The sequence below is a fragment of the Pocillopora damicornis genome, chromosome 2 (assembly GCF_964200805.1).
Source record: "Pocillopora damicornis chromosome 2, jaPocDami1.2, whole genome shotgun sequence".
Classification (NCBI taxonomy): domain Eukaryota; kingdom Metazoa; phylum Cnidaria; class Anthozoa; order Scleractinia; family Pocilloporidae; genus Pocillopora; species Pocillopora damicornis.
This window is the reverse complement of record NC_142671.1, coordinates 30125653-30144956: the sequence shown is the minus strand read 5'-3', so window position 1 is coordinate 30144956 and position 19304 is coordinate 30125653. Positions and strand designations below refer to the sequence as shown.

The 19304-nt window shown below is 37.1% G+C and overlaps 2 long non-coding RNA genes across 4 annotated transcripts in view; both read right to left on the bottom strand.

Annotated features, from left to right (window-relative positions):
- Positions 1 to 9568, bottom strand: part of LOC149050787 (uncharacterized) — a 22158-nt gene extending 12590 nt beyond the window's left edge. Inside the window, exons 1-3 of one of the 3 annotated variants that reach the window (XR_016184419.1) lie at positions 9332 to 9568; positions 2252 to 2572; positions 1683 to 1769 (exon numbers count right to left, since the gene is read on the bottom strand). This is a non-coding gene — a long non-coding RNA (uncharacterized LOC149050787). Of the gene's footprint in view, positions 1 to 1682; positions 1770 to 2251; positions 2676 to 9331 lie in introns of those variants that run through there. The other 2 variants (XR_016184418.1, XR_016184420.1) reach the window with 2 other exon arrangements.
- A 5338-nt stretch (positions 9569 to 14906) lies between these two features.
- On the bottom strand, positions 14907 to 15847 carry LOC149050786 (uncharacterized). Its single transcript, XR_016182770.1, has 2 exons — positions 15724 to 15847; positions 14907 to 15326 (listed from the first exon to the last, which is right to left on the bottom strand). It is a non-coding gene; the product is annotated as an uncharacterized LOC149050786 (long non-coding RNA).
- Positions 15848 to 19304: the final 3457 nt, after the last annotated feature.

The following is a 19304-nucleotide window of genomic DNA, read 5'->3' as shown; positions in this document are numbered from 1 at the left end:
TCATAATATGCTGTACGGTAAACAGCTTGCGAAGCAGTTTATATCACAAAAATCGGTTTTCATATCAATGCAGCTCACTTTTTTCTGCTTAGCTTTGGCCAAGTTTTCTTTTTGTGACTTATGTCGATTTTACTTGTTCGTCTTGTACTTTATTTTTTAAGAATAATTTTCGCATGTAGATAAAAATGAACAGCTCGAGCAGACTGGAAACTGCGCAAGCAGTAGTCATTTTTTCTTTCTTTTTATTTTAGTGTCCATAATTAGTTTTTTAGCTTAACACTGCTAGCACTTAAATAAGTCTTAAATAAGGTCATCTATATATTCAGTCATTATTTATTTAGGCATGTAGAGTCACGTCGGCATGACATTAAAATTACACATTACTGTGCAATGTCTGTGACATGCCTGTTTCAATATACCGGTATAAGAATTTTCAACGACCACACATGTTAACGAAGAATTATTTGTTCAACGCGTTCTGTGTATATCTTCTTGGAAAAAAAAGACACCATTTTCGCCAAATATAATTTTCTACTACATAACGGCTCCTCGTCTGAATAAGAAATATGTAGCTCCAGGCCATCAAAATTTAGCCGGAGAATTCTGGGTAGTAGGCGGAGAATTCTCCGATCTCCGATGCCTAATGAACACCCTGATAAACATTTTTTCTTTCTCATCAGCATCGACTTCCAAAAGTAATGGATAATGACCACCTAAAACAAAGAAGAAATAAATCAAATTTTTGATTTCACAGGGCTTCAATACGAAACAACTATACATATCTTTTATTTCCTACCACTTACAAGTGGCAGGAATGGCTGAAATGGCCTTCACGTGAACACAACAGAATCCTATGCGTGTGTAACCATGTAGAACTATTTATTCGGTATCGAAATTACATCCCAAATGTCATGATATTTGACTGAAACTCAGCTTACCCATCTTTCGTTTAGACTTCGAAACTTGCTGCTTTTTACCACCGTTTCAATGTTTTCTTGTTGTTCAAAAGGTGGTAGGGCCATTGCAGACCGTGATTTTTTTTTTACTTGAGAACCAGATCACAACACCCAAGCCTTTTCACGCTAAATATTAAACTACTGAGATTTCCTTCGCCGCCGTAAGCCGCCATTTTATCTTTCCCTGAATACTAGTTCCCAAGCTTCGAGCCCGAAGGTCTCAGACATGCACTGAAATTATGATATTCGTTATTTCAGGGCCAATTTAGAAATAACGGTAATCGTTATTTTGGTGTCGAGATCATGCTGATCACAACTGAACGCACATTTACCCCTTTCCTCCGCTATCTTGAATGTTGTAAGACAGTGGAACCGAGTCCTTCTCTTTATTTAACACGTGTAAAGAGCATTGGTAAAGAGTGCCACGAAATTACTATATCCATAAATTTGGTGCCAATTTAGAAATAACGATAATCGTAATTTCGGTCTCGAGATCATGTTGAACATTAATAACGTTGATGTGAATCAAAATTATTCTCCTTACGGTCTGTCATACAGGTCTTGTGATGTTAGTTTGGAGAATTTGGTATTGAATCAACTTTTAATTTCCTAACTGATATTTTTCCTTATTTTCATCACTTGTCTGCTTGATATTGTATTGATATTGTTAGGAGAAATTCTGTCTTAGTCACCAACAGGAGTAATAGAGTTAATAAAATATCATACCTTCACAATCATTGTTCCTTGGTGATATCAAAGCTGTATCAAATTTCCTTTTTCTTACAACGCCAGGCCTCTTTGATTTGGGAGTAACTGCAACAATATTATGGAGAAATTTTTAAGACAATGTCTCCCTTGTAAAGCTACATGAATCACATTATTATTTAGCAACTATGTTTTTTGTTTTACAAGGTGTGCAAGTATTTACCAGACTGAATAGAGCTATCTTGTATGTCACAATAAAATGAATACATGTAGGAAATGCGCTGAATTGAAGTCAAATCTAAATATGTAACTGAAAGAACATTTTAAGAAATCCTCAATTGACCTTACAATTTTCCTAAAGGGACCAAACTGTGTATGGCTCCCAACAACATTTTCAGTATGCACATAGCTTCATTGCTCAATTATTAATTTTAATTTTGTTTTGTGTTTGCTACAGAAAAGTTGTATGTCCAGGGAGAAACTGAAAACCAGAACCAACATGTTTTACAAAATGAAATGGTTTGGTGGTTTAATTTGCTTCCAGTTAAATCCATTGCCTAGTAACGGTAAAAAATGAATTAAGCACATACCAATTGGCTGGGTAATTTAAAAAGTAATCCACTGTTTTTTTCCCTCTCTTTTGTTTTGTTTTGTCTTTTTTTTTGGAAATGTGTTCTTTTCAAAGAGGGATTAAGGCTTAATACACCACTCAAAATTCACTGTCACTCTGAATATACTCTGAAAAATAATGTAAGGCATTTTACAATGAAAAAGCAAACATGACTCAACCAAACTCTACATGATAGATACATGTACCTGCAAATTGTCATGGTTGCGTTATCAGGTGATCATACTCCAGTGTCAAGCGTTTGAACACAAGCTCATCAATGTACTGCTCTTGCATCAAGTATCTGACAGAATCCAGGAAAAACTTGTAAATTTCTAGTCACACATATTACAGCACTGTAACAACTGTCAATCAAAACTAAAAAAAATTGCACACTACAATCAGGAGTAAAAAACAAAAAGATCAAATCATTGTTGAGAACAGTTCAAACCAGTCAATCTTTCTGTTGTTAATTACTACATGTAGGAAAATTATGGCTGATTTACCCTTTCTTAAAAAGCTACTACTTTTTGTTATTGCCTTCTGCAACAGCATATATTTGCAAGCTATATCATATGAAACATATTCAAAAACACACTGTAAATCTTTGAACCAATAATTAGAAGGGGCAAAATATATATTAAGTTGTGTCTACATGCACTTAACTTTGTATAGTTGTTTTTTCATTAGGCATGCAATACATCACACTTTTCTATCATTCACTACTGACTATTAACTCATGCAAGATGTCAGGAAAAAATGAGGAGATGGAAAATCACAGACCTGTAAAGCCACAATGACATAGGTTCATCATTACAGGTACAATAAACAATAGATTTTTGACCACCCTCTTTTTCTCAAAATTAGTTTTAACACAACTACCTACACTTCTACAGAGCCTCTTCTTATACCACTAGTCAAGGAGGTTGGCTCTGTCTCAAAGAACTTATATAAATACAATGGGTGTGTGCTCATTGCATGCAAAAAACAAAAAAGGCTATGATGACCAAGTATATTGACTGAAACAGCCATTGAGGCCATGACTGTCTACGGAAGAAAGAATCTTCAGCAGTTTTTGGGAAGCAAGCAAAATACATAGTGACAAATTGTGGTGGAGAGAGATGGAGCAAAATATTCAGAGAGACCTTATAGCTAAAAGCTTCAAAAAGCCAGTGAAAATTACCCTGAAATTTATATTCATTGTCACATATTGTCCACAATCCACAAAATGAAATCTTTGCAATGCTAATTCATGCAGCTGCATGTAATCCATACAGCATTTTAAAGGAATCCTGTTCGGGTAATAACTTTTCAATACAATTTGGTGTTAATAAGCACATGTAAATTTTTCAAAGACAACATAATTGCAAGAGTGGATAAGGCAAGTGCAATTTGTATACGTGTAGCACCTATTCACAATTTCAACAGGTATCCGGTTAGATCGCACCATCGTTAGATCGCTCCCAGTTAGATCACTCCAACCAAAAGTTAGATCGCTCCACTCGAAAGTTAGATCGCTCCACTCGAAAGTTAGATCGCTCAATCAAATAAGTTACTTCGCTACCAACGTAAGGTACTTCGTTTCATGTTGTAATGTGAAGTATTGCTTAGCAATGATCTTTAAAGTTCATAGGTGATGATGTGTCTTGCGACGATTCGAGTACATTGTATTCACTCTGTCCTTCACATTAACCACCTATATATATATATATATATATATATATATATATATATATATATAATTATATATATATATAGGTGACTAGAAGTATAGCAATGATGGAATACAGTACCGTTCGAAGATAAGCGAACCACCTAACGCGTTGCCAGCGCGTGGGCTCGAAGAAGTCAACGCGTTAGTGCTCTTTCGCTAACGCTTTAGCTAACGCGTTGATCATCGACCCGTATCGCCTTTGTTATTCACTTTGCCATCTCCAACCTTCTTTCTTTTGCATCCACTGTTGACCAACTCAAAGGACGGCCTTCATCCGCAACTGAAAACCATTTTGAATTTACGGAACTTTGGCGCGTGTTGACAAAATTGTCGGCGCGTGCTGACAAAAGAAAAATATTTGTATGCGTGAAGGGGCATCTGTGATACTTCGTAGAGGTGTAAAATAAATAAGGCTAGGGTCTGAAGTATTTCGAAGCAGTGCACTGATTTATGGCAACCAAAACTACGAGAATGATTTCATCACGCGAAGCAGGGACAGGCACTGCGGTGACACGAATTCCGAATAAGCGGCGGTACGTAAACAAAGGATTGATCGATAGGAATAAATTTGGATCTGAATATTTCGAAGTTGTTCGCAAATTTCGCAATTGGGTACAAATAAACATCCTAGTGAATGAAGATTTAGATATATGAAAATTCACATATTTGCACTGCGGTGGAAAGATGAAATTAGAAGACCAGCTCCCAGTTGGCTTGTTAGCTCAATTGGTAGAGCGCTGCACCGGTATCGCAGAGGTCATGGGTTCAAATCCCGTACGGGCCTGAAATTGTTTTCAGGTCCTACTTACAACTACTAGTTTCAGTAGTGTTCTTAGCTGCGAGGATCTTCTAAGTACCGGGATGTTTAACGAATTTCGAGACAAGCGGCGACACGTAAACACAAGTAATAATTCATGGGATGCGAGTATTTCGAGGTTGTTCGCTAATTTACCTGGCTAGAATTTCATTGCTAGCGACAGCTGTCGATATGTTTGTCAAATTGAAAAGTCATGCGGCACATAAACACAGGATCAATCGAAAAGGATAAATTTGGATCCGAGAATTCGAAGTTGTTCGCAAACTTAATACGGCTAGAATTTCATTTATTTGGTAGCACAAGCGCCGCGACTTGTGATGAATATCGAGACATGCGGCACGTAAACATAAAATCGATCGACCAAAAAAAAAAAAAAAAAAAAAAAAAACAGTTTGGGATACAGGTGAAAGAGAATTTCGAAAGTATTCACAAATTACAGGTTGTAAAATGAAATCGTTTGACTCTTAGTTCGGTTTTTTTTTTATCAGGAACAGATCTTTGGATAACGCTTGTTATCGGGAATACACAGACACCGTGGAGATGCTAAGGCGAATGTGACAAAAAAGTCGGCTTTGTTTGGGCCTCTTGTTATGCAAAATGGTTTTAAAGTGTGATCTACTAATAAGCTTCACTAAACACGTTTGCGTTTGCGTGGACACGCAAACGCAAACGCGTTAAGTTCAAAACGCCAACGCGTTGGCTCTGCGTGGGGAACGCGTTGAGTGGTTCGCTTATCTTCGAACGGTACTGTAAATGATCATGGTTACACTTCGTGAGTCCGTTACATGAGGCTTCATTTGTTCTCTCTGCGTAACTCAGATTTATTTCAAGGGCGCGCGAGCGATATTAATTGATTTTTAGGTAAGATATACACGTCATTTGATGAATTATCAATTTAGATAGCTTAGTTTTGCTACCTTTACCTTAGTTTTCTACATGGAGTGAAGTAACTCATGTTAGGAGCGAAGTAACTTATACTGATGGAGCGATCTAACTTTCGAGTGGAGCGATCTAACCTTTGATTGGAGCAATCTAACTAGGAGCGATCTAACCATGGTGCGATCTAACCGTAATTCTTTCAACAGCATACTATTAATTTTATAATCTGCACATGTGTTACAACTTTGCACTTGTGCTGCATGAAAATGCTCTTGTTCTCAGCCAATAAGATGTGCATAATTTTTTCATGTATATTATCATGAATTTAATTGTCAAACTTTACTAATGATCACTCACATTGAAATCTTTAAGAATGGAAAGACTTACAAACAAAAGGGATACTTACTTGGTAGTCTCAATGAAATTGTTTTCTTCACAGTCTTCCAACACAATAAGAGCCATCCTCACAGAGGCACATAACTGTGAAGCTAATGTAATGCTTGATTCCTTTTTAACAGTAAATCCTGATAGCCTCTAGCTTCTTGATGATGATCGTGTTGAATCTGAACTTTTTGCTGAGGACACATACAGGCATGCTCCCTTTCCACTTTCCTTTCCCTGTAATTACAGTAAGTTGGCCATATTAATACAGCTGTTACACTTTTAAAATTCACCAAACCTGACTACCTATTTATTAACTTACTATTGTAATAATACTTATTATTGTCACTTACTATTTAAAAGTGGTAAGCAACAAGGAAAAGCTCCTCTTGCATCAAGTATCTGAAAGAATCCAGGAAAAACTTGTAAATTTATAGTCATAACAGCACTGCAACAACTGTCAATCAATACTAAAAAAAATTGCACACTACAATCAAGAGTAAAAAAGAATTAACAAAAAGATCAAATCAGTGTTGAGAACAGTTCAAACCAGTCAATCTTTGTGCTGTTAATTACTACATTACTACGTCAGAGGAATTGCTCTGATGAAGGGCTAATGCTTGAAACGTCAGCTTTTTTACCCTTTACGGTGGCTAATTTAAATTTTCAACTCAGTTATTAACACTAAATTACCTACTATACTCTCCCACCAATGCAGCACCACAGTTTCTTTAGAAACTTTCCCCCTTATTCATTACTACAGCTGAGTTACCCTTAATAAGAAAGCTATTGCCTACAAAAATTGTACTTTTTTGTTATTGCCTTCTGCAACAGGATATATTTGCAAGCTGTATCATAAGTAACATATTAAAAAACACACAGTAAAATTAATCTTTGAACCTATCCTTAGAAGAGGCAAAATATGTAAGTTGTGCCTACATGTACAGTACATGTACATGTACATGCCCTTGACTCTGTATGGTTGTTATTTTTGGTAGGCATGCAATACACCACACTTTTCTATCATTAGATTTATTACTGTATTAACCCATGCAAGATGTTAGGGAAAAATGAGAAGAAATGGAGAATCACTGGCCGGTAAAGCTTCAATGACATAGCTTCATCATTACGAGACAATAAACAATAGATTTTAGACCACTCTCTTTCTCTCAAAATTCGTTTTAACAATACCTACATTTCTACAAAGCCTCTTCTTTCGCTACTGATCAAGGAAGACAGCTCTGTCTCAAAGAACTCATATAACTGGTCTTAACCCTTACTAAGGAATAAGAGAGGGCTACTTTGGCCAGTTGCCATAGTGATATAAGTAACCAGGGAGAAAGGAACAGCTTTGTGCTTGTTGTATCATCATCCTTCGGTGATCTGTTGAAACAAAATAGGTTATGATGACCAAGTATATTCATTGAAACAGCCACTGAGGCCATGACTGTCTAGGAGAGAAAGAATCTTCCACAGGTTTTGGGAAACAAACACCACAAAATACATAGTGACAAATTTTGGTAGAGAAAAATGGAGCAAAATGTTCAAAGAGAATTTACCATAGTTTCTTGGCTCTAAGGCACATGGTTTTTTCCAAGAAAATTCTTTCCTCGATTGGAAAGTTAATGCTGAAATTGAGGTGCATCTTATAGCCAAGTATTTTTGCACAAAAAAATCTTGATATCACAATTTTAGCAGAACTTTTACTGTAGTTAAAAAGACAAGAAAAGGACACTAACTGTTGAGAGAAAAAGGAGAAAAAGCAGAGCTTTTTGGTCTGAGGTGTAGCGAAGATTACATCGAATTCAAACTGTTATTCCTATGAATTAAAAATGAATACTGCTTTTAGAACACTTAAATCAACTTCTATAGAAAAGCAAACAAGTGGAAATTTGCACACGTGCTCGGTAACATGATATCCAATTCAGGTCTTTTGGTTCATAGTGTTGCAAGGATACACACTTTGCTATCATCTGCAGCCCACCAGAAAACAGGACATGTTGCTGGTTGCATCATTTTCTCACCATGAATTCTGAAATGCCATATTCATGGGCAATTTCACAATTGTTGTTGACTGCCTCAGCTTTGGCAACAATTTTCAACTTGAAGTTGAGGTCATATCAGTGACGGCAAGTGCTTAGCATATTGGCAATTGAACAAGAAGTTGAAGTTAAACTCTGACTGTTTAGGATGAGAACGCATCTGTTAGTTTTAGAACTGAGTTTTAAATCAGTTGGTTGATGTTTAACCCTTTAACTCCCATGGGTGACCAAGACAGAATTTCTCCTTAAAATATTTATACAATAGCAACTAGATAAGTGATGAGATTAAAGAAAAAGATCGATTTGGGGATAATTACTTGATCCAAAACAAAATTCTCTGAATGAACATTGTAAGAATTGTATGGTTGATGGTAAGGAGAATTACAAATTTGATCTGGGAGTTAAAGGGTTAATAGAATGAAATCAGGATCATTGAATATTCATAATCAGATGTGAAATTTTAGCCTTGGTTTTTATGTAGATCATTAAATGTGTGACTTTTTCACTTTTATTTAAATTTTAACAAAAGAGTTTGCATGCCAGTTGTGTAGGAATAATAATATTGTTCTCAGTTCCATTAAATCCTTTTGTTAACTCTCATCCTTTTGGTGCATCTTATAACCAAGTATTTTCACGTAATTTTCAGTCTGGGGGCTTGGCTTGACTAAGTTATTAAGTTTGAGGTGCATCTTAGAACCAAGTTCGCCTTATAACCGAGAAACTATGGAAAAGGTATTGAAAGCAAAATGTTCAGAGAGAATTTATAGTTAAAAGCTTCAAAAAGCCAGTGAAAATTACCCTTAAGTTTATATTGTCACTTATTGTCCACAATCCACAATGTGAAATCTTCATAATGCTAACTCATGCAGTTGCATGTAATCCATACAACATTTTAAAGGAACCCTGTTCAGGTAATAACTTTTCAAAACAATTTGGTGATAATAAGCACAAGTAAATTTTTCAAAGACAACATAATTGCAAGAGCGCATAAGGCAAGAGCAATTTGTACATGTGTAGCACTTATTCACAATTTTAACAGCATACTATTTATAACATGCACTTGTGTTACAACTTTGCACTTGTGCTGTGTGAAAAATGCACTTGTTTTCAGCCTATCAGAAGTGTCTAATTTTTTTGTGTTTATTATCATGCATTTAATTGAACTTTATTTGACCACTCACAATGAAGTCTTTAAGAGTGGAAAGACTTACAAACAAAGGAGATACTTACTTGATAGTCTCAATGAAATTGTTTTCTTCACAGTCTTCCAACACAATAAGAGCCATCCTCATGGAGGCACATACAGTAACTGTGAAGCTGATGCAATGCTTGATTCCTAATGTTAACAGTAAATCCTAATGGTCTCCAGCTTCTTGATGATGATTGTTGTTGAATCTGAACTTTTTGCTGAGGACACATACAGGCATGCTCCCTTTCCACTTTCCTTTTCTTGTAATTAAAGTTGGTCACATTAATGACACTCTTTTAGAATTAAATTCGCCAAACCTGACTGCGTATTAACTAGTAACTGACAAGGAAACACTTCTTGTTCACAATCACTTTTCGTTTTTTTTCACGATGGCGATACTGAACTAACAGCTATTTCTTATGAGTTTGTCGACGACGATAACTGACCTCTCGAGGAAGGCATGGTTTGTTTACCCACGAGGAGCTTTCAAACATCTACCAAAAACCCACAGCAAAGCATATGCCCTGTTTAGCATGAGCAAGATTTTTAAAGTAAGACTACTGAAACTTTTAGGCCCCGTCCACACGTATCCGGATAAATTTGAAAACGGATAAATATTTATCCGTTTTTAAAGTTATCTGCATCCACACGTTACCCTTTGTGAATCGTTTTTGGTGTCCACACGTAACCATCAAACAATGCCGTGATGAACTGAACAAAATGTGCAAAATTGAACCACTAAATGCTAAGTTTGAAGGGGCCAAAGTAACTTCTGTTGAAAGTGTTTAAAATACAAAGCTCTGATTTCCTGAAGCAAAACAGTGACTTTGACCCCATAACTGATAAAATCAAAATCAAAATCAATGGTGATGGAACCAGAATGACGAGAAATTCAAATTTTATTTTACTTTCATTTTCTTGTTACGTCATCGTTTTCAAATCGTTTTCAAATTTATCCGGATAAGGCGTCCACACGGAGACGCTTAGCCAGCGTTTTCAAATTTATCCACTCTGGAGAGCGTTTTCAAATTTATCCGTTTTCGGTGTGTGAAAACGCCGTTTACGTGTGGACGGAACCCGTAACCGTATAAATATTTATCCGTTTTCAAATTTATCCGGATACGTGTGGACGGGGCCTTAAAGGATCGTATCGCACGGTGAAATGATAAAACATACAGACTCACCTCGGCGCTCTTTGCGGTTGTGTCAGAATCCTCACTCTTACTTTCGACCATTGTTTAATTGAAGCGGCAGATTGTGATATGATGTTGGACTTCATCCTCTGAAGGCACTGAAGTTCTTAAACCTTTTTGCCTCTTTGCTTTGTACTAAAATACAGCCTGTCGAAAACTCTCGCTCTTCTTGCCAGCGCCAGCGCTCACAACAATAATCCACGTGTTCTTTCTTCCGTGATCTAATAGATAATTTTACCCAGTTCTCACTTAATTGTACCATTTTGGTACGCAGTCGAGCCAATATACCCCTGGCGATAACAAACGAGCCTGACTTGGTGCCGAAGCGTATCAAGAAGGTACGTCTACTTATTCACTTTTTCTAAATTCAGTAAAATCTCCTGTGATGTTATTTTGAAGTTACGGCGATGAAATACGTCAGGCATCTATGGAGTGGCCGTGAGAAGAATAGTACGAGTCAACAAAGGGCGCGAAAAGATGACGAGGGTCGCAAGAACACGAGGAAAATATTTTCAGATTGAGTGTTACAATACAACAAACAAAGTGACAACACAAAGGGTCGAAAAACAAGACTGTCACCTTTTATGCCGATAAGAACTGTTTTAAAAACCTCATCACGTGGAAACGAACAAACAGAAAGCTGAAAAATTAAAATTATTTTGAGGCTTTAAATCAGTTCGTCTCATTAGTTTTAAAAACTTTCAGTTGGAGGAATCAGAGTTGAAGAAAAATACCACCAGCACTGGAACTCAAGGAATTCTGCGGTCTGCGATCTGGTCGTGTTTAACACTTCTGTTGGAATGATTTCCAAATTGTTTTCATTCCGAGCAAACTCGCCCCGTTGATTGTTGTTCAGTATAGATGGTTCAAATTCTTCTCCCCACGCTGCGCGTGTTTCTCAGTGGAAATGCTTCAGAATCTGACAGTTATTGTTTCGAGTAAACTTCATCAATTAATTCTCACCCTCAACATCGCTCTTTTCAAGCCAATTATTTGCCACGTATGTGGTGCAAATTGTGTTGATATGCTTGTATTAAGACTACTTTTGTCTTCAACACTTTTTTCGAGTTCCTCATTGAAGTCTTTTTTAACTCCCTTTCTGGGAGGCTTTTTAGCTCAAAATACAACGCAAATTTAAGAACTCCGACTCCATTGATTCAATGTCAGCTAATGTCAATGTTTCAGCACTCTTCGACAAACATGCAATTTAATAGCGAGTAGGAGTGCTCGTAAGTCTAGTTATGACGACAATATTTATTTATACATATTTTTTTTCCAACCTGTAAACACCAGCTAAACTCAAATAATGAAGTTTTGCACTAAATCTTGCAGTCATAAAACTTACATTTAATTCATCTTACTGCAACATTCTTTATTATTGAAAGTGCGGTGTTTTGCAAGGTTTTCCAGCCCTGTGAAGAGCCCTAAAATGACGAGAATTTTGACGTGTGTTTGATATTTCCAATCAGTTCCTGAACGTCACTCGCCCTTCGCGCCGCTCTGCTAAGTTGATGAATAAGGGCCTGTTTACATGGAGGCGGGGGACCCCAGGTAGATGTGGTAACCCGCCTAGCCGTGGTCGAAAAATAAAACACGTTAACATGCAATATTACAACCCCGGGGTGCTGAGTTGAGGTTTCTTGAGGTTGTTGTTGCGCTTGCAATTAGGGAGTTTGAGCATAAGCGTCCCAAGCTCACATCTCGAGAAAGACGACAGATTAATACCCGGAAATGTATGTATTTATTCATGAAAGCGTCACGCGTTGTGTTGCGCGTTTTTTAGATTACGCGAGGAATCGTAGACTTAATACGTTATAAGGAATAGTTTGGGAAACGAAATATGGTCGATTTACAACTCTTAATATTCCGATATCTGAAAATTTTACACTATTTGAGGTTTTTGCCATGAATGCGACCCCGGCTAGGCGGGTTAGCCTACCTTGAGACGTTTACATGGCAAATTGTCACCCCGGCTGACAGGGTTACCCTACCTGGCAGAAAGGGCAACCCGCCTTGGCGGGTTACCCCACCTATCATGTAAACGTGATCAAGCTAAAATGAGAGATTATATGGAAAGGCGGGTTGCCCCACCTAAGCGGGTTACCTCACCTACCTGGGGTCTCCCACCTCCATGTAAACAGGCCCTAAGTGGCGAGGTGTTGTTCACCATTCTCATCAGAGGTCATTCGCCGAATTTTCTTGTTAGTAAAGGCCAACGGTGTTTATGTAATGAAAAGAAATCATACATGGCTGCTTGAAGATATGGAATTTCTCTTAACGTCTTCAACTTGTTATCTCACGAGTGAGCGCAGCAAACGAGAAATTTGAAGAGAGATTCCATAACTACGCACACACATGTATTATTTTCTATTTAATTTGAAAGAGGCCATGATATCGTGGCCAGGAGATTATAAAACAATTTAATATCTCTTGGTCGTGGCATATCAGGACAGTGACGACATATCCGGCGTAGGATTAGAGGGATGTTAGATTTCGTTTCTGATTGTTCACTTGCAAGTATCAGCGACATGTCAAACGTTTCCTTATACCCTCCCACACATGAAAAGACACGGACGGATGAATAGAGCTGAAACAGACTTTTCGATCCATTACTAGTGACATTTCTAGCTCTATGCAGTCTGCCAAAATACTCCGTCCTGATTACAATTTCTTTTTGGGCTTGGGGTGGGCAATCAGACCGAATGAGGAAATTTGGGATTATTATGACAGTTTGTTGAGGCGCGGGAAGTTTTAATCAACAAAAATTCACCTATGACTTCCACGCTGATAGACATACAACCTAACAACAGTAGGCATATTCTCCATGTTGTCTTCTGTACATGTTTATGAGATGCTGACGAGGAGAATTTGTTAAACAATTGAGACCTTCTTAATCTAGTGATCATTTCCTTTATTCTCGTGATCTTACTGTTTGACTGAGGGGAGAAATTAGATGCTAATCATTCTTAGGGGTCAATGGTTAATGGATAGTCATCTAAAATAAACCACATTTTTTGTTTTATGATTTTTATTTACTTAGGCAGACGAGCTTGACAACATACAGCATTCTACACTTCCATTTGTTTCCGTAAACAGCATCTTCATTCGTTAGCTCAACATGAACCAAAAGAGATTGACTGATACATATGACTTATTTGATGTTCGTCCTCCTGTCTTTCTGTATTACGTCAGTAATACCGTTTTCCTTTTGATTTGTGCAAGCTTCTGCAAAATTTACTTATGAGTCCAGATAACAGCAAATCCAAATGAATAAATAAATGAGCCAGATACAATTGCATCATCTGACCTGAGCACTTAGTACATGCGTGCAGTAGGGTAAATAAGATTTATGGCTTAGCATTGTTAAGTAACGCAGCCATCTACTAATTACATAGGATGTTACTTTTTTTTTTCTTTTGGGTAAATAAGATTTATGGCTTAGCATTGTTAAGTAACGCAGCCATCTACTAATTACACAGGGTGTTGCTTCTTTTTTTTTTTTCTTTTAAGCAAATCATGAGTAGGATATCAATAGTAACTTTAGATTGAATACATATGATTCATGGCGTAGCATTGTAATACAACACAACCATCTACGAAATATATAAGAAGTTACCTTGTAATGAAACAATTATGAGTAAGCTGTCAATAGCAATTTAAAATTAATGGTAACTTCAGATTGAGTAAATGTGATTCACGGCTTAACATTGCTATTCAATACAGCCCGCTACTGAGGACTTAACTTCAAATTGAATAAATGCGAATTATGGCTTAGCATTGCTATACAACAGCCATCTACGGAACTTATGTCATATTTCATATGTTGTCAAGATTGAATTAAACAAATCATAGCTAATAATATTATGGTAAATTCAAATTGAAAATTTGAATAAATATGATTCATGGCTTAGCATTGTAATATAACACAGCCATCTACTGAAAATATCAGATGCTTAAGTTGAATTAAACAAATCATAAGTAAGGTATTGATAACAGCGCTAGATTAAATAGGATATATGGCTTAGTAACGTTATACAAGACAGCCATCTACGCGGCGAATATATAAGATATGTAGGTTACGTTGAACATTAAGCTTAAGCGAGAAATCGATTGTAACTTTAAGTTTAGTAATTACTCAAATTTTAATTAATAAAAGGGGCTCTCCGATCTTTGATTCGGGTATCCGCCAATAAAGCAAGCACTGTTTGTCCATTTTAAAGTTCACTCTCGTTAATGAAGTGTTATCTGAAGTAATATTACTGCAAAGGACAGAGATGGGCCTCTAAAATAATTTAAGTTATACCTATTCAAAGCTAACCTACTGCTGAAGGGACTTAACATACTTTTGATCTCTAATAGTACATGTACAAAGTGTTACATATACAGTCGAAAATCTAACTAAACAAGACATTGACATGTTTTTTATTACCTTTAGCCTATTGAATCATAATCCATATGTATCTGGTATAACACGACACGAGCACTTACATTTTCACATAAACCAACAGGCTCGTATTTTGACACTATGTACGAAAACTACTGTTTGTTGAAGTATTTCAAAGTCATTACAGGGGCCAAACACCTACCTACGCAATCGATTTTAAAGTTCATTTGTTAAACAAGAAAAAAAATGCAACACTTAAGGTACATGTACTTCTCTTACATAACGAATGCACTCATCTGAGAATACAGTGTTGTTGTTTACACACTCGTTTCTTTTATACCATCGAGCGCTGGGTAAAAAAAAAATCAAGGTCGGAGTCATCATCAAACGTGGCCAGCGGTGCTCTTGGAGACTCTCGCCCAGAGGCTGCTGGGAGATTATCATCTGCTTGGTGTTTATCTGTTGCATAATCACATGACACAAGGAAAAAAAGAACACACTCAGTCACGTACCTTCTGTTAAATACTTAAATTCTGCTTAGACTAATTCATAGCGAGATTGTTATAAATTGGGGCACCGTAGTACAACGTAAGCCTCGCAAAAGCGCTTCCTGTCACTGCTGAAAGAAAAACCGCTCCAAGATTTTCCAATGAGGAAAAGTTCCTTCACTATTCGAATAAACCGCTGAACGTAGTTAAGCAGGGCAAGGGAGGTGACGAAATTGTAGAAACTAACAATTTGTTTAAGGTATAAAATGAAGAGAGATCGTTCACCAATAGTCCTCCAAATTGATGAAAATAATCTCTATACATCAAAGTTCTTTTTTTTAAAAGAAGCAGAGGGTTGATAAACATACCCTTATTCACAATTAACTCGTCGCCTTCCCCAGCCTCATCTTCCATGTTATCTTCCTCTTGCTCTTCGCATTCTGTGAATTCCTTTTCTAGTTGTTCTTTTTGTTTGTCAGGTCCATGTTCCATATTATCTTCCGCTTCCTCTTCGCATTCTTTGAACTCGTTTTCTGATTCTTCTTCTTCTTTGTTAGGTTCGTCTTTCTGCTCTGATGGGTCTTCGTGGTCTTCCTCGGCTTTATCTTCTTGTTAAGTCACAGCTCTCTCCTCGGGCTCTTCATGATCAGCCTGCTCTGCGTTTTGCTCATGCTCGCTTTGATCTCTCGATTCGTCGTCACTGTCATCGCTGTCATCGCTGTCATCACTCTCTGCGTCTTGTTGGATTTGAACTGTAAAGAAAAAAGTTTAAAAAAATAAAAAGTGGATTGTACCAGGGGTGCTACTTCCTTTAGTACCATTCTCAGTATATCATTTAAAATCAAAGAGTATATCATAACATTTTATTGATCTTGTGCACTGTTGTTTAACAAAAACTTGGGTAGCAGCTCTTTCAAGAAAAAAAATAAGTTAACAATGTTGTTACGTAGTTTCTTCATTTAACATCCGCGGCATTTATTTAAAGCTTTACCATGTAACCCCGGCGTTTATACGAGGCCGACAGCTATTGACGGGGTTTAGTTTCCTGTCATTTCACGCCGAATTTTTCTTCGCTCAACCTCCGACTTCAAGGGGTAGTCGGTCAATACGGCACGAATTTCACTTTTCACAGTCGCAAAAATTTGTCGCTTAGCATTCTACAAGGATCACTCTTTTTCCTTTGAACATTTTCTTGAATAAATTTGACAACAGGGCTCTTTAGTAAAGTGTAGTTAATTGTTAGTGAGACTTAAACTAAAGGGCGAAACCTCGATTTACTCCTCAATTATACGCTTACGGCGTTCTGATCTAAATAAGCAGTTTCACCGAGACGTTTTACTCAAGAAAATACCTAAAACTGTTTCCATCTTTTCAGGTTTGCCCATCCATTCTTCAGAGGCATTCTGTCTCTCTTCGTTTCAGAATTACCTGAACGCGTGATTTAGAAAATCGAGCGACTTTCCCCCATGTTTACTTGAGCTGAGTAAATATTTCATACCTTCTTCGATGACTTGCATTTCCACGCCCTGATCTTGGCCTTTGGAAAACAGCAATTACATTAGTCAAACGTACTCGAATGGTATTTACCTTCATCATTGTAAATATTAGTGATGAGTTGATGGGTGAATCATACATGAAACCATAATCAACATCACCAAAGATAGTCATTTTTTTTCCTTCCTTTTTTTCTTTAAAAGATAATCATGCAGATGTGCAACAGAAGCCAGAAGGTAATCGCGTGGCAATAAAACTTAATCAGACAGGTACCTAATCCTTAGTCCTCAGTCCTTATTTCCTTAGGATGATTTCTGATAAACTTACCTCCATTGTTTTGATTTCGTCCACACTTTTCCATCGAATAGCTCCAGAACTGTTGGAATTTAGCCTTCAGAACACGTCGTACCTAAATGCAAGTCATCAAGAACAAAAAGCGAAACAAAAAAATTGAAATAATATGCCTACTGACTGGTCAAACACCTATGGTTCACTGAACCAATCAATCTTAATCTAATTTTTAAAGTAGTTGGGTAATAACTCTCTTAGGATTTCTGCAAGAAACTCGCAAAGTTCAAAACTCCCTCGCTCTTGGCTGGTGATTCAAAACTTTTTGAAGTTCTCCCAACATCGCGCGTGGGATGTTCTGCCGGTAAACCGAGAGAGAGTCCTGTCCAATGCTTAAATGATCAATATGAAGGTTTCAACCAGTCAGAGTACTAGTCACTTATGCTTAGTAGGTCATCCAGAAACAGAACCGTCTTTGTTGGTTGGGGCTCTTTTTTTTTTCGTGCGATCTTTTCACTTCACCGGAAGTGTTATAACTTGAAAACAAACAATTTTATTTTTCGTTAGTCATTCAGTTTAAGGCAGGTACAGAAAAATTTAAACACTGCCAGTATATTAGTTTATGGTGCTAAGTAGCATAATAAGGCTGTTATACCTAATGACGAGCAACGCGAAAATGTTGTCGTTCTAGATGACCGGACATGGTACGGGAATTATATAATCTTTATTTTTTAACTGGTTAGTTAGTAATAGCACCCTCTGTATATCAGCAACATTTCCCTGAGTTCTACAACTTCCACTACTCAGAAGGATGACAGGTAAAAAAACGAAAAAAACTGTTATTTTAAAAAATTACTTCAACGACGCGTTGAAGTAAACGTAATAAGTTAACACGGCGTTTTTTTTTTGCAAGACTTTTTTTTTTTAAGGGAATGGTTTCTTTTAGCAGATTAAGGACAGTTGGCAAAGTATTCAGATATCAACACCCGCTAGATTTTCTTGCAAATCGGAATGTATTTTCTTTTTAAATAATTCTTTTCATATTCTTCACGGGATAGAACAAAATGTTTATGAAAGTATCCTTTAAACTTCAGCTGATCAAGCTGCAGCAAAAATTTTTAACTGAAGAAATTGTCTCCACTGGAGATATTTTTTTTAGGTGCATTTGTTTTTTCGGAAATTCGAATGGTTAGGTTATTTTGTTTATCTATAGCTAAATATGTATGATAAATTGGTAACAGGACCTTGTCCAATTCTGTCCTTAATCATACTCGTGATTAACAAATCGGACTCCCGCCTCGCGGTCGTCCGATTTTGCAGATCACTTGTATGATTACAGATCGAATTGGACTCCACTCGGTCTTATCACCGTTATGTATTAATCAGTTTTTCGGCTCTCTCTTGTTCCTTTTCCTGCCCAATTCTCAACAACTATTTTAAAGATAACTGACACCGAAGACGGATAACTCGTCACTGAGTTTGTAAAACATACTTACACAGGCTATGCCGAAGTGTCTTTATTTGTTATATTCATATGCTATTAATCCTCCAATGAGCACCTGGTGCGCTCATTTCAAATTCAGGTAGAAAAGATGGGTCGCTCATTATAGAGAGGGTACTTTATGGGGAGGGGCCCTCCCTTAAGTTTTTCCCAAACTTTTTCTTGTGACCAGATATGATCGTCCCAAGGAGTATAACATTTGGGCGTAAATAAAAGTATAAACTGTGCATTAATGTACAAAGCCGATCGATAATAGCGGCACAATTTGTACTTTTGGTATATCAGTGGTGGCATGTATGTGAAAATTGTTTATTTCATTTCCCCTTCTTAAACAATTCGGCCGGTGGTATGATCACTTGCACATTCATTAAAATGGGGGAAGGGTGCTTATCCGTGAGTTTACAGCACGTGAAGGTCGCACCAACAATATCTGTCTCCCTTGAACTCAAAGTAGTTTGAACACACCTGGAATATTACCAGTTTACTCATACTCACAGGAATCGAATACTTGGAGCGACATCTTTGAATTGTTCGTTGGTAACGGCGCGGATATTATTGAAATAAAAGCTCCTACAGAACGATGAAACAGTGAAAAGTGTAGAGCGTCAACTGACAAGCATTAAAGCGTAAATTAAAACAACACTGGACAGAAAATTAGCCAAGGAT